The sequence below is a fragment of the Tenrec ecaudatus genome, chromosome 2 (assembly GCF_050624435.1).
Source record: "Tenrec ecaudatus isolate mTenEca1 chromosome 2, mTenEca1.hap1, whole genome shotgun sequence".
Classification (NCBI taxonomy): Eukaryota; Metazoa; Chordata; class Mammalia; order Afrosoricida; family Tenrecidae; genus Tenrec; species Tenrec ecaudatus.
The window spans coordinates 177,172,297-177,194,769 of record NC_134531.1 but is presented as its reverse complement, the minus strand read 5'-3'; the positions used below and the strand labels follow the sequence as shown (position 1 = coordinate 177,194,769).

General features: G+C 37.8%; 1 non-coding gene across 1 annotated transcript; it reads right to left on the bottom strand.

Annotated features, from left to right (window-relative positions):
• Nucleotides 1-13,565: 13,565 nt before the first annotated feature.
• Nucleotides 13,566-13,728, bottom strand: LOC142441700 (U1 spliceosomal RNA). The gene has a single exon (XR_012783053.1). It is a non-coding gene; the product is annotated as a U1 spliceosomal RNA (small nuclear RNA).
• Nucleotides 13,729-22,473: the final 8,745 nt, after the last annotated feature.

The following is a 22,473-nucleotide window of genomic DNA, read 5'->3' as shown; positions in this document are numbered from 1 at the left end:
CCTTATCTCTTTATCCATCAGAAAATCCGAAGGGTATTTGGATTTAGACATCCATTGCACCAAAGATCTTTCATTACACAGCACAAACAAGCACTTTTATTGAACAAGAACCCAATTACTTAACCCAGCTTCAGGTTTCATTTTACCCTGTGGCGTCTACCTTGACAGAAGTCTACTAATCTCTTCTGATGGACATTGCTACATATCAGTTCTGATACACAGAGATGATTCCTAACCTTCTTGTAGAGAGCCACTGATTAAATACACTGAGATGCCCATCTCAGCTTCCTTGGACCAATGAATAACAATGAGAAAGAGTGCGGGCCAGGTATGGATCCGTTCCTCCTCTGTGTAAGGCTCGTATAGAAAAGACAGAAGGATGGGGAGATATCCACTCAGAGAAAATGACCAGCATTTACCAAAGCACTTACCTAGAATCGTCTAAAGTTTTTACTAGTTAGCTTCTGCTCTCTAAATTACTGTCACACTCCCCAAATTCTGCTATAAGAGAAGAAAATCAATTGCTTAAGGTTCTGCCATTTTTTAACAAGGACATTGGTAAATAATAGATGACTTTATTTTGGAGATTCTCAACAGCAAATACATATTACAATAACTGAGGAACTTTTAAGGAAACTCAGGTAGCAAAAATACCCTCAAAAGACTTAGAAGTATAACATACAACAATGTCAATACCATTACTGACAACATTAACAAAATAAACTAGATAATTTAATGTACATAACTAATAAATTTAGAAAATGTGTCCTCCAAGTTTCTGATTATAATGTATATATGTATGTATGTACACAGAACATTTCTAACTAAATATATATAACCATAATTAAACACATACATGTTTACAGAATTATATGTAATATACTCTAACACATAGATTATATCACTACAATTACGATATATATATATACATCATCTGCATAATCAATATATCTAGATATCATTTATATGGCTACGTATCAAGGTTCAGCAACCACTCATCTGTCAGTTTGGCATACTGTATTAGCTTTCATATTGATGTGATACTGGAAGTTGTGTTATCAGCATTCAAAGTACTAGCAGCATCACCCATAATGAACAGGTGTCTGGAGCTTCCAGACTAAGAACAGAACAAGGAAAAGAAACTATCTACTTCTGAGGGATTAGCAACTGAAAAACTTCAGAATAGCATCGGACATTGTCAGATGTAGAGTCAGAATATGTGTCCCTCGGGTTAAAAGGCTTTCAGGCTTTCAAGAAACAACTGGGAAGCAAGTGCCTTCTCAGATTTGACTCAATTAACTGAGAAACAGCTACAAACATCTAATAGTAATCTAAATATAGAATTCAGAAAGTATGAACCTAGGAAAATTGGGAGTTATCTAAATGAAATGAAAACTATATGCATATTTCTATGTTTCTACATATATATTATTATGTATATGCTTGCATATATGTTCACGATTATACTTTATTACAATTAGTACAAGTTTTATTTAAATATACACACTAAACTCTAAAGATAGTGATAAAGAAATGACAAATTTTATGTTTCTTCAACATGAAATTGATTCAACAAGCAATAAAGTTGCATTAATAATTAGAAGTTATTTTTATGCAAATGTTGGAAGCCAAAAGGAAAATCAATAGTTGGAAGGTATGTCGGTGGTAGTAGAAACAAAGCTGAAGACTGCATGATAGAATTTTGCAGACCAATGATTTCTTGATTGCAAATATCTTTTTTTTAAACAATATAAATGATGACTGCCCAGATGGAACAGACAGGAATCATGTTGACGGCATCCATGGAAAGAGACAATGAGAAGCTAAATATAATCAGCCCAAATAAGGACAAATGTCAACTTAAGGAATTAACCATCAATTATTAAGTGCAGGATGAAGCCAAAAAAATTAAAACAAGCCCATAAAAGTCAATATATGACTATGAGTATATCACAACTGAATTTATGGAACTTGTCAAAAAAAGATGCATTGAACACTTATGATTGAAGATCAAACTTATGTTTGAATGACACCATGAACAATATACATATAGGGAGCAAAAGTCATTTAAAAATAGGAATTAAAGAAAATATCAAGTAACGTTCAGCAGCAGATGTCAAAAGACTGAAATTTAGTCTTGAACCGAGAGTAGCTAAGGTGAATGAAAAATAATGCAGAGAGCTGAACAGATTATTTCAAAGGGAAGCTCAAAGAGACAAAATATTATAGCAATGTGCAGAGTCAAAGAGCCATAAAGGAAGAATACATTCATTATATATCAAGCTGAAAGGGTTGAAGAAAAATATCCAAGCCTCAAGTTATAATATTGAAGCATTCAATGGGCAAAATACTGAATGCTATGCTGTTGTTGTTTTTGTTGGGTGCTGTGCAGTCAGTTCTGACTCATAGCAGTCCTCCTTAAAACAGATTCAAACATTTCCCCAGGCTGCACCATTCTCACAATTGCTATGGTTGAGTCCGCGTTGCAAACAGTTAGCAATCAACCTCATTAAGGGCATCTCTTCTTTTTCTGCTCTTTCACTTAGCAAACATGCTGTCCTTTTCCACAGACTCGTATCTCCTGATAACATGTCCAAAGTACCTGAGACAGTCTCACCATCCATGTCTCTAAGAAGCACTCTAGCCTCACTTCTTGCAATACAGATTGGTTTAGCATTTTAGTAGTTCATGGTATTTTCAATATTCTTCACGAGCAGTACAATTCAAATGCATAGATTCTTCTTTGGTCTTTCTTATTTCAAGTCCAACTTTCATATGCATATGAGTTGATTGAAAATATCATGGTTTGGGTCAAGCATACTGTAGTTCTCAAGCTAACAGACTTGCTATTCAATATTTTAGAGAAGTCTTGTGCAGTAGATTTACCTAAAGCAATGCATCTTTTGATCACCTGACTACTACTTTCCAGAGCACTGATTGAGGATCCAGGTAAGACAAAATCCTTGATAATTTCAACCATTTCACCACAAAGAATGATGCAACCTATTGGTCCAGTTGTAAGGATTTTGGTCTTCTTTACATGGAGTTGTAATCCATCATAAAGATTGCCATCTTTGGCATTAATCAGCAAGTACTTCAAGTCCTCCTCACTTTCAAACAGCAAGATCTTGTAATCTGCATCTTTCAGGTTGTCAATAAGCTTTCCGCCAACCCTGATGCAGTCAGTGTTCTTCATATAATCCAGCTTCTCTGAAAATTTGCTCAGCATAGAGACTGAATAGTCTGGGGAGATAATACTAACTCTGCTGTGTACCACTGTTGTGTACCATGTCGTGCCCCCTTGTTCCACTCACACAGCTGCCTTTTGACTGTGAAGAAGGAGGAAGCTGTCAACTTCAGAGGAATTAGCCACTGAAAACCCTATCTATAGCATGGAAACACTGACATTTACTGAAAACTTAATGAATGGAAAGAACACTATTAGGGATAATGCCAGAAGATGAACCCCTGAAGGCTGAGGACACTCAAAATATGACTAAGATGAGTTGACCACAATGACTAAAATTGATCAAACATGCAACAAAATGAATTGGTCATTACTGATGATTGGAATATGAAAGTTAGAAACAAAGAATAGAGATTAGTAGTTGATAGATGGTCTTAATGATAACACAGTGGGAGACTTCATGATAGAATTTTGCAGAACCAATGGCTGCTTCATTGCAAATACTTTTTCAGCAACACCTTGACATCTCCAAGGAGAATACACTGAATTCAAATGGAGAAGATGAATATCCGCAGCTAAAATGAGGCCAGAACCTGTGAAAGAAACCATCAATTACTCAGATGTAAATTCGATCTAAAGTTGAAGAAAATGAACACAAATCCAAGAGATTGAAAATATGACATTTAGTACATCCAACATGAATTGAATGATGTAGGAAGCATCAAAGAAGGGAGAAGGAAATATCAGAGCCATTGTTCTCAAGCAAAAGATAGCATAGGATCTAGAACAGCGGTCAGTGTGAGATTTGAGATTAACAATCTATAATATATCAGGCGGCCATAAGGGTTGGGGGGAAGGGGGCTGTGGGAAGGAAAAAAAAAAAAGAGGAACTGATCCCAAGGGCTTAATGGAAAGTAACTATCTAGAAAAGAAAGATGGAATATATGTACTAATATGCTGGATACAATTGATGTATAAATTTTAACAAGAGTTGTAAGAGCTCTCAATAAAATGATTTGAAAGAATCCCAAGCTACAATCAAGGCTAAGTTAGAAATGAGGCCTGATGAATTAACAGAATGCTAATTGATAGGTTTCACAATCCGAAGATCTATTGGAAACACTCACTAGTCTCTGCCAAGACATTCAGAAGACAGCTACCTTGTCAACCGAGTAGAGATCTATTTTTATAGCCATTTCAAAGAAAGGTGACACAACAGAATGGAGAAACTATCAAACAATATCATTAATATCACATTTAAATAACATTTTGCTGCAGATAACTCAACAATGGTTGCAATAGTACATCTGTCACCAGGGAACATCTGGATAGTCAACCTGGTTTGAGAAGAAGACATGGAACATGGCTGAGGTCACACACCAGAGAATATCACACAGATATTTACTTGTATTTAATTGACAGTAAAACCATGTGGATGATAAAAATTGTGTAGATTATTATAAAGACCACAACATACTGTGTGGGTGATAGAATGTGGGTAACATTGACAAGAGTGACTGTTCCAAAGGACTGAACTGTGCTCAGGAACTTGTATATAGACCTGGAGGCAAAATTTAGAACAGAACAAGGTGATACTACAGTCACTTTTAAGATCAGGAAAAGTAGGCCTCTGGCTTGTATCACATTGACATACTCATTCAATTTCTAGGCTTAGTAAATAACCTGAGAAGGTGGACTGTTAGAAGAACATCAAGGCATCAGGATTGAAGGGAGATGTATTAATAACCTGCAACATACAGATGATGCAATCTAACTTGAGAAAGTGAAGAGTGCTTAAGTCCTTACTGATTAATATCAAAGATGGAAGCCTCCAGAATTGATTACAACTCAGAGTAAAGAAAACTTACCGCTGGACCAGTCGACATCAAGATAAATGGAGAAAAACCATTTATTGAGATCTACAATCAATATTCAGGTAAGCAGAAGATAAAAATCAAACAACATATTGCATTTGAACAAATTTGCTGCATAAAACCTCTTCTATGTGTTGAAGAGCAAGAGTGTCCCTTTGAGGATTGTGTTGTGACGGGTATTCCAGTAGGCTTTGATGTAAGTGAAAGCTGAACCATAACTAAGGAAGAGTGTACTATAATGTCTGCCTTTTAATTATTGTTTCGTCAAAGAATATCGAAAGTATCATGGACTTCCAGAAGAACAAAACAAATCTGTTTTAAAAAAGAGAGCCAGAAGGCATCTTGGAGGTGAGGCTGGCAGGGTTTCATCGCATATCTGATATATGTTATCAAGAAGCAACCATACTTTGAAGTAGATATCATGTTTGCTGAACTAGAACAAAAGGGGATGATGCTCAACAAGAGGGATTGGCAAATTGACTTCAACAATGGCCTTAAAGACAACAACACAGAACTGGACAATGCTGGGTTTGTCATCACTGTGCCACTCAATGGAAGCACTTCGATGGCACCTAACTACTATATCAAGCTTATAAGGAAAATACCTATGTCATATTTCTAAAGATGATAAACATCCATCTATTTTAATATTATGTTATATAAATCTCCATCAAACATACGTTCATAAAAATCCATGTAAAGGATGCTGTAGATAGTCGTTCCTTTTGGGAGGAGCTAGATGAAGTAAGGTTAGAATTGTATTTATATTTTTCTCCCTTTCATTATTCTAATCATTTGTGTGAACTATTTTGTGTATTTCAATTTGAAGAACGTATGTGGGTGTATAAATAGCCATCAAAGAAATGTTCAGTTTCTTCCTGATATTGATATGAAACCTGAAATCCAGCTCTTCTGCTCTGCTCCCATGCGGAACTACAGGAATAAAATGAACTTTTTCTACAAGCGGAAGAACCTTGGGAGTAGTGTAGGGCATTGCATATTAGGCTCCTAACCAGTCAGCTGTTTGAAAGCACCAGTCATTCTCCAAGAGAAAGGTGAGATTTTTTACTCCCATAAAGACTTAGTCTCAGTAATCCACAGACACAGTTCTATTCCATCTATCGGATCACTATGAGTTGGATTTGACTTAATGGCGGTGAGGGGTTTTGTTTGTTTGTTTGATTTTAGTTTTCTACTTGATAGTCCTCTTGTTTGAAAGAACATAATATTTGCTCTTATTGAAAACTCCATTTTATCTTCTTTATATTCCTTCAAGACTGTGCATTATGTGCTCAGTATTGATATATTTTCTTAAAGGGCATGAGAGTGATTTCAACAAAGTCTTACTATGAGGAGCTGTTTGCTCTAACCAGGTACATCCATATCCTGAAATTAAAAGAGAAATATGAAAATTTTTCTAAAGGTTTATTTATGAACCAAAATTAAAAATATGAGCTGACTTGGAGTTGATTCATGCACATGCTGATACTATCGGTTTCAAAGTAAGATTATGTCCATAGGGTGTTCAATGGCCATCACTGTTATTGTTAGAGGCGATTTCCGGGCCATCTTTTCATGGTGCCTCTGGGTGGACTTGAACAGCCAACTTGTTTTGTTAGTGACCAAGTGTGTTAACGATGGCACCACCACATGAATACTAGGAGGTAGACTACAAGAAGTTAGTCACTGAATGGGAAGAAGGTGTAGTTGGTAAACTGGCATAAAAACTACTATCCAAATTTAAATTCTCAAGCCATCAAAATGTCAATATGTAATTTTGTTTTAATATCAAAACAGCACCAGATATCAGTGTCCTCGTCCTACATTTGAGACCATAGAGACTTATGCTACAGCAGCTTGAGAATCCCTCTCTTCTCTGAACCCAGTCTCACTCATCACTACTGCTCTAAAAGGTTAAAACCAAAATGAGCGATTCTTTAAAGTAGTCAAATCAGTACAGAAGTAAGTCCTGACACTAACTTGATCCTGATAACGACCAATGATAGAGTCTAGGATGTTGATCATGGGGAAAATGAGAACGGTGCACACAAAGAATTCCTAAACCAACCTGGAGGAAGCAACAAGGACTTCTGAGAGGATGCAGTACTGTCTTTTTCTGAGATTTGAAAGGCAAGTAGAGTTTTCTTAGTGGGGAAAACAGGGCAATGCATTTTGGCAGAGGGGTGGTACAGCTGAAATATTGTATATTTCGGTGCACCCAATACTTCGGTACTAACAAACTTGCAAGAACAAGAATTTTTATTTGTTCTTGCTGGCAATAGAAATAAAACATTTCATATGTCTTGAAAAATATTTGTATATTTCCAAGAAACTAAAAATTACAGAAGTGTATATATAGCAGAGACTCATTTAGCTCAAGTGAAATGTCCACATACATATTAGTAGCATTTGTTTAAAAGACAATTTATTATTTTTGTAAGTTTTTCCTTAGTATCAATGTATACATACAGTTAATGAAAAACGATTCCTTTCCATTAAGTTATTTGTGCTACATAAGAGACACAGGTGTCTAATATGACTGCATATGGTTAAGATCACTTTCAATTTTTTTGCAAAGTGTTTTCATACCATCATTCTAAGTTAGTTAATAAAAAATTATGGCATACTTCCATTGGAAGCCATTAATTTCACGCTGTTTACTATGATTCTTTTGCTTCCACTTTCTTGTTAAATTTCAACTTCTCCTGAACAATTGTGAAATATGACTCTGGTACAGATGTCTTGCATTTTCTACAATCGGAGTCCCTACCGTGAATAACAGGAATTGATGGCATGGAAACAAAATGCACACAATGTGTCTGAGAAGACTTTTTCCCCTCTTAGTTTTAATATTCTTTAAGACAGCATGCTGGCTTTCTCTGGTTTGAGAATATTTTTCTAAAATCACTAATTTGAGGTTTAAAAAAGTATTCTTTTATCTGCAAAGTTAGAAAAAATCCTAAGGTTTCAAAGAATATCATAGATTATTCATACAATGACAGATCAATGCTACTTTTGAGCCAAATCAAGAAGTACCTTAAGTTTTACATTGCATTTAGCAGAGGCACAAACTTGTTTCATTCATTTACTTATTTGGTTCAATAAGCATGTGCAATTCACTCAATATATACTCTATAAAAGGGTTTGATCTTGTATACAAAACAAAGAGGTGACAGTTGTCACACTTCCATACATTCTATAGATATATAGTAAAAAATTAACTATACAATTAATAATATCTAGTTGGTGCAAGTCCTGCAAAGGGAGGAACTTTGAAATGATGCAATTATTTAATACCTTAAAATAATAGAAATCTGTCCATACCCATCAAGTCAGTTCAGAGGATAATATGTTAATTAAAAATGTTGAGTAAATATTTGTGGAAGAAAATTACATACTTATTGTTCTATGAGTTCTGAAAAAGGAGCAATTTACAAGGAAACAGACATATGCACAAAAAATAATAGACTATAAAGACACAAATGAAAGGAGGGTGTCTTCTGGAGATTTAAGAATGTTAGAGTGCCTACTCATGAATCCAGTTTTTCAAAAATATTTGTTGAACATCTTTGATATCCCCAATAAAATTGTTGGAGATTTATGTCACTAAAACACAAAGCAGATTATACCAGAAAGATGTTTCCATGACTATGCAAAGACCCTCAACTGTGTGGACCATAATAAACCCTGGATACCCTGGTGAAAAATGGGAATTCCTGAGTACTTCGCTGTGCTTACTGGGACCTTGCACATGGATCAAGAGACAGTTATGGATGAGCAAATTTGCTTGACATAAAACCAACATGCCTTTAAAAAGTTGCTTTTGCAGTATTATTAAGCATCTATGTCAATCCATTCTTAAATCAATCAACAAAAATTACTCCATGAAAAGTACAATCACATGCACACCTACACAAATTCTCATTCTAACTCATATTGCCCTTCATTATCCATATTTACAAACATTCACACACACACACACACACACACATGCTGATGTGCACACAGGCTTACAAACAGCACTTCTCAGAAGATAAAAGCCTTGTCATCATGTGGGCCTTACTTTTCAAAAGAGTGTCTGATAGAGACAGGAAACACACCCTCTTCAAGGGGAAAGAGCACATAGACACCTCAACCATATACTATTGTTTTAGCTAACCACCTGCTGCTACCTCATATTTAGAAGAGAGGAAAGCCATAGGGCTCATGCTAAAACCGAAGGGTTAAAACTTATTGCTTCTCTTTCTGTAAACTGCCCGTTTACTTCCTAGAATGCCCCTTCCTGCCACATTCTTGAATCTGTCATTCTAACCCTGTGCTTCTCCCTCCATGACCTCTGAAATGTCCCAAGGGTCCCTCCGCTATATACGTGGGGTCTTCCTAAAGGCTGAAGCTTCCTCTTTGGATGGGAATCCACTGAGCCACGTGTCACCACTGGCACTGTAATTAAGTTCTTCTGTTTTATCAACCTGGTTGGTGTTAACTACTCCTTTGAACTCTCTTCTATAAAATAATCATCCATCCCATGCTATGGTGTATCATATATATATATATATATATTTCTATCTCACATATATATTTCTATCTCACATATATATTTCAACAACTCAATATTTTCTAACAAATGTGTACAAGGTATAAAAAGCAAAGGGAATGGAATGAAGCTGCTAAAAAGACCATCCAATTGACAGACAAGAAGCTTAGGGGAAAATGAGTTGCCCCCCAAAGACCCACCAATGCCCGTCAATGAAAGGACCCTTCCTTGGAGATGAAGCACACGTTAGAAAGCTATGAAAAAAAGACATTAGGAGCAAGGAGCAGCCACCACACAAGCACATTTCTGCATGCTCCCCAAAGCTCGGCCATTCACAGACACTCCTGCACAACTGAGTGCATCCACTGAGTCCACAGACACAGAACCACACCCTCTGAGTGGACATGGGAGACCTGTCACGAGATAGGGTGTATAAAGTAAAGGCACAGCATCACACTTTCAATGTTTGCTTCCAGCGCTCCCCCACCTTTGCTGAATGGTGCTGACTGCCCAAGTCTCTCCATGCATCTCTCCACCCTTGGGAGTTCAGAGATGCCAGATTTTCTTTCTCTTTAGTTCCATCCCTGACCTCCTCCCTGGTCTCTCCACATTTAACAGAGCTGACCTATTCTTGTCTGTGAGAATGTACTCTCAAAAACATTTCTTACACTCATAAAACTTATTTTCCAGAGGAGCAACAAGTGATCCAAAATCAGTGGCAAGGAGGGTGTGAGAGACCTGGTAGGGATTTAGCAAGGGCAAGGCAGCCTAGAGAAATTCTGAAACCCAAATGAAGACTGAGCATGGTGGTGGGACAAGAGGAAAGTAAAAGGAAATAGAGGAAAGAACTAGGTGACAAAGGGTACTTAAAGAGGTCTAAAGAAGGGAATGTACATATATAAATATATTTATATAAGTGTGTGGGAAAACAGATCTATGTGCATATATTTATAGGTTTAGCATTAAGGCAGCAGATGGACATTGGACCTCCACTCAAGCACTTACTAAATGCAAGAACGCATTGTTCTATTAAATTGGTATTCCAGGATGCACACCTTCCCTACACGATTGCTGAAGAAAAATGTGTGCGTAAGCAAATGTGGTGAAGAAAGCTGATGGTGCCTGGCTATCAAAAGGTATAGTGTATGGGGTATTAAAGGTTTGAAGGTAAACAAGCGGTCATCTAGCTGAGAAGTATCAAAGCCCACATGGAAGAAGCACACCAGTCTGTCTGACCATGAGGTGTAGACGGGACCAGTTATCAGACATCAAAGAACTAAAAATCATATCAGTGGGTGCCCACCTTCCTGATATGATCAATGAAGACAAATGTTTGCATAAGCAGATGTGGTGAAGAAAACTGATGGTGCCCACCTGTCAAAAGATAAAGCGTCTGGGGTCTTAGAAGCTCGAGATAAACAAGTGGCCATCTAGTTCAGAAGCAACAAAGCCCACATGGAAGAAGTACACCACCCTGTGTGACCATGAGCTGTCAAAGGGTTCAGGTATCAAGCATCAAGGAACAAACAATCATATCATTGTAAATGTGGATGAGTGCAGAGTGGAGACTCAAAGCCCATCGGTAGCCAACCAGACACCCCCTTACTGAAGGGTTGTGGGGAGGAGATGAGCCAGTTAGCGTGCAGCATAACAACGACGAAACATTTAACTTTCCTCTAGTTCTTAACTGCTTTCTCTCCTCCACTATCATGATCCTAATTCTATCTTACAAATCAGTGTAGACAGAGGATATACATTGTTACAGATAGCAACTGGAAACACAAGGAATCCAGGACTCCCTTCAGGACCAGTGGTGAGAGTGGCGATGCCTGGAGGGTGAAGGGAATGTGGAGTAGAAAGGGGGCAAGATTACAAGAATCTACACATAGTCTCCTCCCTGGGGGATGGACAGCAGAGAAGAGGGCGGGGGAGACGTCAGACAGTGTAACATATGACAAAATAATAATCATTTATGAATTATGAAGGGTTCATGAGGTGGGAGAAGTGAGGAGGGAGAGAGAAAATGAGCAGCCGATATTAAGGGCTCAAGTAGAAGGCAAATGTTTTGAGAATGATGATGGCAACAAATGTACATATGTTCTTGACACAATGGATATATGTACGGATAGTGATAAGAATTGTACGAGCCCCCAATAAAATGATTATGTAAAAGCGTATTTTCACTATCATGCTTCTGCTGTGTGAATTCTTTCTGCACAGAGAAGCAAGAACCGAGGAAAAACCATCCCAGAACCTGACACAACCAGACTGTTCTTCTTATGTAATGTCATAGTACCTAGAACGCTGTATTAGATTGACTCTGAGACAAGGCAGGGAGAGGGCTATCCAACCTGTGAACTGTAGTATTTCCTGTTTAAACTCTTAGCACATATTTCTTTTGCTTTTAATTTTAACTATTCATTTCAAAGATTAAATTTGCTTTTTAATTTTAGCGATGTTGCCCTTTCGTTTCACTTGTGAAATCTGCCAATTTCCCCTTTCCTTTCATGTTGAAATTGTCAGATTCTGTATTTTCCCTTCAGTAGTTTGTTCAGTCTTAATGAAAATTAAGCTCACAGTCAAAATAAAATGAAGCCAAAGGAAGGAAAGAAGGTGATAATAAGTTGATCAGAAAGCGAATCGCATGCCTAAGAAACTCAGCGTCAAAGCTGTGATCAAGTCATTACCTGATGGTGCAACATCATTAGCACATTTAGCACGAAGCTATCCTGAGGGTGAGTCATTGCGCCTGAGAGAACACAGGTGTAGACTGGATACACCACCCACTGGCTTGCACGCAGAACCTGTGAAGGTCATGTGTTGTTATAATAAATTAGAACCTGATACCAAAATAGCACGTCTTTAATGATGTAAGATAAGGTTGCAGCAGGAACTGAAAACCAATCACCTTCTTTAAAAAGCTCACACTGCAAACCATTCCCATTGTAATGAAATACCCTCTACCTATTCTGAAGATGAAAAAAAAAATTAGAAACTTTCTTATCTGTAGATGAGGATATTTTATTTGTTCAAAATTTCCTCCTTTTCCTTTGTCTTTATCCTCCTTCCATCTGCCTCTTACAGACATGACTCTCTTGCTGCCTTATGCCAAAAGCAATGGTCTCTTAATAAATACATATAAATCAATCAAATCAATGAAATGGCTGAGCACCAAAGTTTATATGAAGTCCTGCAAAAAACATGAGGAGATTCTAAAAAGTGCTTGGGTAAGTACATTTAAAAGATAAAGGACTTTTCTCACAAAATTTTTGAAGCCCCTTGAAAAACTCATAAAACAATGGATAATCCCTCTCAGAGGGCCACCGGGAAGAGGTGATAAATTCAGGGTGTGGTACAGCACTGATGAAGCACATGAATATTCTCTAGTTCTTTAATATTTCCTCTTACTATTGTGTTTTTCATTTTTTTACCTAATTAATCACAATTGCACACTTGCACATGTATATTTGTATAATTAAGATTGTTTTATACAAGAGAGCCCAGATCGATAACCCTTCAGAAACAGTAACAGGAGTAATGGTTCCCTGAAGGAACAGAAGCAATTGGAGAGGGTGGGGGTGGGCAAAGGAGGAGCAGTTGATAGCACCGATGACTGTATAATCCCACTCGAGGGGAAACAATAGAATTGTATGTAGATGGATATATCAGTATATTAGATGTCACAAGATGTGGCATAAATAAATATATAAATACAAATAAGCATTCCTGGAGAGGGGAAGGCAGGATAGGGAGGGAATATGTAGAGCTGAATTAAGGAGTTCAAGAAGAAAGACAATATTTTAAAAATGATTGTGTTATCAATTGCATAATACTGTTTGATGTGATTGAAGTATGGAATGTCATGACATCTGAAAGAGCTCCAAATAAAATTATTTTGAAAAATCTATCTTATGGATGATCTTTCTAAGATAACAGGCTTTCTGTCTTTCCATTATTGTTATTATTTTTTCAGGGGAGAGCGCGAACACAGTCTCCCACTACCACAAATTATGCAGTCGAGTTTCCCACATTGGGGGAAATCGCAGGGGACAGCACATCCGGAGTACAATGGAGAAGCCTCGCCCTGGGAAAACCACCTACATGATCATGGTCTCTCCCTGCCAGGTAAGTATGTCATTATTGTTTTAACAGACTAACTTTTGTACACTTGAAACTGAGGAAACTCAAGACAAACTACAGGAGAATTTCAAGGCACAATAAAAATCTGGTCCTTAAAATTTGACTCAAAAATAAATAAAACCTATATGTAAAATTTTAATGAAAAGGAAAACAAGATTTTTAATTCTATTCACATGGAATTCAGACATAGTTACACTTATAAATCATTTGCAATTATATTAATAAAATTATTTAGTAAAATTAACTCTTTTTAAAAATAATTTATAAATAATTAATATGCTCTTTCTCTTTTACAAATTATGTATCTTCAATGTTAATTTTATTTGTTCTCATTTCAGACAATGTTCTTTGTCTTTTTTAGCTTCCATTTTCTTATTTAGAGAATTGCAGTTATGTATATATATATACACATACATACATATATATATATATTCTTATAGGATGAACTTATTTTGACTCTCCTTTATAACATTTTCAGGTTATTTGAGACTCATTGTTTTTCATTTGGGCAATAATCACCACCAAACCCACTAGCTATTAATAAATAAATAATAAAAAGAAATCATACCAAACCCACTTCCATGGAGCAAATTGCAACTAATGGCCATCTTGTAACAAATAGGAGCACTGCTCCCTTGAGTGTCTGAGGCTGTGAATTTTTACAGAAGCAGACAGCTTCATCTTTCTCCTGCAGGGAACTGGGGTGTTCCTACCCCTGATATTTTGGTAAACAGTTTACCTTGTAATCCATGTTCATGGAATCCATACAGCTCCTGTGAAATGGAATTTATCTTCAAATGTCAGGCTCATAGGTAATTGCAGCCAGAATAAACAAAGAAACAAATGTGTTTCAGGGATGGACACATGAATTTATCAGATGCAATTGGACAGCCCTTGACTTGGGTGAAATTTATCATAAAAAAGGATGTGCTCTTTCACTGCACAGCCACCTTGCAACCAACCACAAGGAGGAATGGAGCTAATATGGGAAAGAACCAAGATTTGAAAATCAAATCAAACTGCAAATAACTTTATCCATACTACTCCAAGTCTTAATAGTGCTAGGAGGTTTTCCTTTTCTGAAAACCACTTTGAGTTGAATAATCTTCTGTAATTTTCATGATAATTGTTAAAGTTGTTATAATTACTCCTTTCATAATCTGAAAATCAAAAACCACAATGCATGTCTCCAGTAGCAATCACTGCAGTCTATACGACAGGGAAGTCAGCATAGACCCAGAAGCAGGAGGGACAGGCTAGTGACCGAGGTGAGTGAGAATACATGAGAGGGGTCCCACAATTCACAGAAACACAAAATTGATAGCTAAGGATTTTCTTCATAAATTACTGTAAGCACTCTCATTCACATACAGTCTTACCACTTGCTGTTATATTTTATTTCAAAGGTCTTAACAGACAAGCTAACCCATAATGACTAAACAATGAATAGAGCTGCGTGCTGGGAAGCTAAGAGTGTATTTGCAGTCTAGAAAGAGATGACTGTGTTAGAAAAGCTGCGAATCCTATAAAATAAATATGAATCCTCTATTTCAGACGGTGTTGGTAATGACACTCTGAAAAATACAGGAAATTAAACTATTTTTCAAGTGTAAAACGTATCCCAGGAGAGCCTTCAGATCTGTTTTCCTAAGGCCTCCTACCATTGGATGGTAAAGACCTAGAAACAAATTGTCCATCATTATAAATACTATTCAGTATGATAAAATATTACATAGCAATATTTTAATAGAAATGTGTTGATTTGCGATCAAAACCACATTAAGAAGAAATGTTTTCATTATAATTTTTTTGTTACAAGCATACACACAGAAAATAAAACAGATTTTCTACATTCAAGTTCTTGAGAGGTAATAAAAATATGCAAAACAAAGACAAGTACTGATAATACTATGTGATAAATAGTAAGGTGCTGTGAAAAGAGAAAAAGAAAGCTACACTCAGGGATATATGAGGAAAAGGACGTTGTTGATTGAGCTGGATCTGGAGAAATGTGTTCTGTATTTTTGTGTGTTTTGTGTTCTGTATTTTAATGTGTGTTTTCTCACCAACAAAGAAGATGGAGTGTGTGACAGGCAGAAGAACAACTGAGGTGTGGTAAGGCAAAATCAAAGAATCTTTTAGGGACACCAAATTGGTCCAAAGAGTTGGAGTCTAGATACCCAGAACGGTTAGTGACAAGTAAGCTTGCTCCCCTTAAAAGAGACGCTATATCCACTAGAGTTTTCCCCACACTGTACTTGTTTTAATACTAATGCCACTGTGCAGATTGTATAAGCCCATTTATGGCTTCTCTGATGCTCTAATCTAAAGAAAAGCCTTCAATTTATCACATTAACTTGTTGTATTTTTGCCTCAGCGTTCTTTCTTTATATTCAGTCTCTGGAGAACACCGTGCTTGATAAAACAGAGGAACATTGAAAAGGAGGAAGCCCCTCAGCAGGATGCACTGACAATGGTTACAATGATGTGCTCAAATACGTGAATTGTGAGGATAGTGAAGGGCCTCCAAGTGCTTCCATTTGCTGTGCATAATTGGAAGTGATTCACTGGGAACTAACAATAACAACAATATTCTTGTCTACATCTTGCCTGTCAGTGTGTCATACTGTGCTGGCCACTGTGTTACTGCAAGGACAGAGGCCATGCCACAAGTATTTCAAATGCCATAGGAGCATCCAAACTGAAGAGGTGTCAGCAGAGCTTCAAGATGAAGAAGAGGCTACAAGGGAGGAATAAGTTGTCTATTTCTGAGCAATCAGCCTCTGAACACCTTATGACTGGCTAGAGAATATTGTCAGGTGCAGTGCCAGAGGATAAGCCCCTCAGGGGGGATGAAAGGGCCCCCAAATAGAACAAGGACACAATGCCTTCTCAAAGTCAAGTCCAGTACAAGGATGGGGATGGGGAAGCCTTCATTTCTGAAGAGGCACAACTCACAAAAAAGAAACAGCTGTAAATGCCAATTAATAATTGGCACTTAGAATGTATGAATTGTAAATCTAGGAAAATTGGAAGCCATTGAAAATGAAATGGAGCGCAAAAAGGGTCACATCCTCAGTATTAGTGAACTGAAATGAACAGATATTGGCCATTTTTTAATCACACCATCAAATGGTTTACTATACTGGAATGACAAATTCATGATGAATGGTGTCACATTCATCATTAAAAAGCACATTTCAAGACCATCTTGAAGTATAATGCTATCTATAATAGGGTGATATCTATACAAATACAAGAAAATTCCAACTGTAAATCAACAACAATGCCAAAATGAAGCCAGTAACAGACTGTGGAAGAGATCATCAATTGCTCGTTTGTATTTTCAAGTTAAAGCTAAAAAAAGTTAGAATAAGTCCAGAAGAGCCAAATGATATCCTTAAGTACATCTCACATGAATTTCAATAATATCTCAAGAACACATTTGATTCATTGAACACAAATGATAAAAGAATTGATGAGCCATGGGAAGACAATTACCGTCATATATGAATAAAGTAAAAGATCATTAAAAAGACAGCAGAGAAAGAAAATTTAAAAATGCAATACTAATGCAGTCTCTGAAATTTTCTCTTTACTTTACAATAGCTAAGTCAAATAGCAGAAATGATCAAGTGTAAAAGCTGAGTAGAAAAATTGAAAAGGCAACTGTAGAAAACCAAGTTAAAGATAATAAGAAAATGTGCAAGACCTAGACTTAGATAACCAAAGGGAAGACCACATGCACCATATCTGAAACTGACAGAGATTAAGAAAAAGTCAAGTCTCAAAATGCAATACAAAAATATTCTGTGGGCAAAGTATGGAATAGGGTAGGAAGCATTGATAGAAGATGGGAAACAATTACAATCCTTGTACCAAAAAAATAAAAGAGAATTGTTTAACATTTAACGATTTTAAAAGGTAACAAGTGATCAAGTCCTAATGATGCTCAAAACAGAAGTCCAACCTGCACTGATAAAATGAACCAAAACCCGGTTTCAGGAAGTGATGTAAAATCATTTGAAATGTTTCAAACAGCTGATGAAGCACTGGGACCACTCAATGATGTATGGCAAAAAATTTAAAAAATAGAAACCTGGCCAACTGATTTGTAGATATCCATATTTTTATTCCAAAGAAAATTACCAAACAGATTATGCTAATTATAGAAAAATATTATTGCTATCACATGCAAGTAAAAAAATTATTGAAGATCATTTAACAAAGGTTGTAGTAGTACATTTGCAGGAGGATGCCCGTAATTCCAGCTGGATTCAGAAGAGGCCATGGAATACAGGATATCATTGCTGATGTCAGATGGATTTTGCCTGAATGCAGACAATACCAGAAAGATTTTAACTTTGTTGTATTGAGAACACAAAGGCTTAACTGTGTGGATCATAGTCTTGTATATGTGTAGCCTTGAAAATAATATTTATAGAGCATTGTACTGTGCCTTTCTGAAACCCAAAGATGGGTCAAACAGTCAGTCGTTGAAATAGTACAAGAGTATAATGAATGGTTCAAATTCAGGAGGTTGTGCATCAGGATTTTATCCTTTCACCACACTTATTCAATCTGTACACTGAGCATATAATCAGAGAAGCTGGACTATAGGAAGAAGGATTGGGCACCAGAATTGGAGGAAGGATTATCAATAACCTTTGACAGGCAGATGACACAACTTTGCTTGGTTGTGAAGAGGACTTGAAGCACTAGTTGATAAAGATCAAGGGTTGCAGTCTTAAGTACGTATTACAATTAAATGTAAATAAAATAAAAATTTCACAACTGAATTAATTGACAATATCATGATTAAAGTAGAAAAGATTGAAGTTAGAAATTTTGTCTTGCTTGGATCCATAATCTATGCTCAGTCAAGTGATTAATGTACCCATTACATCTGTTGCACAAGACCTCTTTAGAGGATTAAAAAGCAAGGATGTTACTTTGAGGACTAAGATATGCTTGACCCAAAGCACAGTATTTTCAATCACCTCATATATATTGGAAAGTTGGATCCTGAGTAAGCATGACCAAAAAAAGAATTCATGCCATTGTATTATGGTGCTGGTGAAGGAGATTCAAAGTACCATGGACTGCCAAAAGCACAAACAAATTTGTCTTGGAAGAAGTACAGCCAGAATGCTCCTTAGAAGCTAAAATGGCGAGACTTAATCTCGCATATCTTGGACTTGTTATCAGGAGAAACCAGTCCCTGGGAAAGAACATCCTGCTTGATGAAGTAGAGGTAAGTGAAAAAGAGTAAGTTCTTAACTAAGGTGGATTGCTACAATGACTGCAATGGGTTCCAGTCTAGCAGCATCTGGGGGAAGCTCACAGGACTGGGTGGTGTTTCATTCTGATGCACACAGGGCCACTATGAGTTAGAACTGACTCAGCGTCGCCTAACAGCAACAAGAACAACAACATTCTCATAACAATTACACAAGGAGTAAACATTTTATAAAACTTTCACTACTAGGATTCCAATTTACATCTGCACAGGTTTGTTCCACTCCAGGTTTAAGTTACATCAAAGCTAATAAAGATGATGTTATAGAATAAATGATAGCTGGGACATATATTGGACTTAACCTATACTGTCTAGAGAGAAAGATGAAATAAAACAATGTCTTTGAAGGGATCTTCTGGCACACTTAAATTTAAGGTAGAGGAGTCAGCTCAGGAGATTACAGTGACTGTTCACTGTTTTGTTTTTTCATCATAAAGGGGTAAACTTGATCATTTTCCTCAGCTCAGAAAGGGGCACATTTCAATCACAAGAATTTATTATGAAGAATTTTAAGAAAATTGAAAAACCAATGGCCAAAAAATATGCCAAGGATTTTTTTCTCTTTTTCCATCACAAAACACATGTATATCTATCTATCAACTATGTATCTCCATCTATATCATCTATCTAGCTAGCTAGCTACCATGCATTTTAGAACATTTTCTTTTCTTTTCGAATTGTGGTTTGCTCCCGTCCCACCACGCCGCTTCTGCTGCCATGCCCCTACATAATTACTAATCTAGTTACTGTTTCTCTAGGCTTACCTATCCTGGATTTTATATACAGAAAAAAAATATCAAACAAAACCAAGAGACAAAGAAAACTCACAGCAATAACAACAACAAGAACTACAGAAAAACCTTAATAGAAAGAAATGCAGAGCACATAAAAAGTTGGAATAAATTTCGAATGGGTCAAAGAGATCAGAAACAGTGTTACCCTTTAACCTGACCCCTCTGCTACAATTGACTTTGCAATGTTCTCTGTCTAATAGCAAGGCAATTCACATCCCTGCATGGTGGTTAGAGGGGATTGGGGGGGGGGGGGAGAAAACATGATTTGAATCCCTTAAGTAGACAGAAAATAATTTTTTTTTAATTTTAACAATTTATTGGGGCTCATACAATTCTTTTCACAGTTCATATATATACATACATCAATTGTATAAAGCACATCTGTACAGTCTTTGCCATAATCATTTTTTTCTCTTTTCTTCTTTTACATTTTATTAGGGACTCATACAACTCTTACCACAATCCATACATATACATACATCAATTGTATAAAGCACATCCATACATTCCCTGCCCCAATCATTCTCAAGGCATTTGCTCTCCACTTAAGCCCCTTGCATCAGGTCCTCTTTTTTTTCCCCCTCCTCCCTCCCCAATCCCCCCTCCCTCATATGCCCTTGGTAATTTATACATCGTTTTGTCATATCTTGCCCTATCCGGAGTCTCCCTTCCCCCCTTCTCTGCTGTCCCTCTCCCAGGGAAGAGGACACATGTGGATCCTTGTAATCAGTTCCCCCTTTCCAACCCACTCACCCTCCACTCTCCCAGCATCGTCCCTCACACCCTTGGTCCTGAAGGTATCATCCACCCTGAATTCCCTGTACCTCCAACCCTCATATGCACCAGTGTACAGCCTCTGTCCTATCCAGCCCTGCAAGGTAGAATTCGGATCATGGTAGTTGGGGGGAGGAAGCATCCAGGATCCGGGGGAAAGCTGTGTTCTTCATCGATACTACCTCACACCCTAATTAACCCATCTCCTCTCCTAAACCCCTCTATGAGGGGATCTCCATTGGTCGACACTTGGGCCTTGGGTCTCCACTCTGCACTTCCCCCTTCATTTAATATGATATATATATACATACATATATACATATACACATATATACACATACATACACACACTTATATCTTTTTTTTTTTTTTTGCATGATGCCTTATACCTGGTCCCTTGGGCACCTCGTGATCGCCCTGGCCGGTGTGCTTCTTCCATGTGGGCTTATTTGCTTCTGAGCTAGATGGCCGCTTGTTCACCTTCAAGCCTTTAAGACCCCAGACACTATCTCTTTTGATAGCCGGGCACCATCAGCTTTCTTCACCACATTTGCTTATGCACCCATTTGTCTTCAGCGATCCTATCATGGAGGTGTGCAGTCAATGATATGATTTTTTTGTTCTTTGATGCCTGGTAACTGATCCCTTTGGGACCACTCGCTCACTCAGGCTGGTGTGTTCTTCCATGTGGACTTTGTTGCTTCTGAGCTAGATGGCCGCTTGTTTATCTTCAAGCCTTTAAGACCCCAGTCACTATCTCTTTTGATAGCCGGGCACCATCAGCTTTCTTCACCACATTTACTTGTTCACACACTTTGGCTCCAGCCGTTGTGTCGGGAGAGTGAGCATCATAGAGTTCCAATTTAATAAAAGAAGGTATTCATGCATTGAGGGAGTGTTTGAGTAGAGGCCCAATGTTCTTCTGCCACCTTAATACTTGACCTATAAGTATGGAAGAGACCAGACCAAAACCAGGGATGTACATGGTAGACAATGGTGGAGGAGGTGGGGAAAGGAAAACAAAAGGATGAATACAAGGAAGAAAAGGGTAGTGGGGTCATAGGACATTAATCCACCCAAGGGGAGGGTATTGTTTATATCTCCACAGGGAAAGTGGGACCAGACTTCAACTCAGTGTCGCAAGGTGTGAACGCAATATCCCGGTGTGGAGGAGGGAACTGGTGGAGAGGTCTGGGAGGCTGGCCCCAGCACCATAAATTAAGTGGATTCCTGCCCCTCCCCCGAAAAGAATTTTTTCCAAAGGACGACATTGACTCTGCAGCTCTGGGAGATGGACATATTTGATCAGAGCACACGGGAGCAGATGAAGGGGCAGGAGGAGAGAGTGGAGCACAGCCTGGCCCACCAGGCCGTGATGATGATGTTCCTGAGTAGAGCACCCAGTCCACAGAGAGAACAACATGGCTGGCCCCACTGAGACATGATGCCCCTCAGTGACTAAGGGCGATACAGGGGACAGCACCGGAGACACAGTGTGGGAATTGCACCTGACCTGATCCCACCACACTGAGGCAAATCACTGGGGGAGTGCAGCGGAACAGCAAGGAAATGGAGTGGCAAGGTCCCCAGGGAATGCTGAAAGTGGACTTCGGGGCCAGGGCGTGGTGCCCCAACAGACTGGACTGGAAAACGCTCCTAAGGGCCAGCAAACGATCCCTGAACTAACTACAAGCTTTTCTCTTGTGAACTGTTTTATTCTGTTCTTTGTCAGTGGTTTGTTTTTGTTGTTTTGTTGTCTGGTTGTATACTGTTGCTTTGTTTTCCTCTGTCTAGTTTTCGTGCATGTTAGTGACTCCACAGGTCTGTCTGAATAGGACAGGCTGGATGAACTATCTGGAGGAAAAACAACA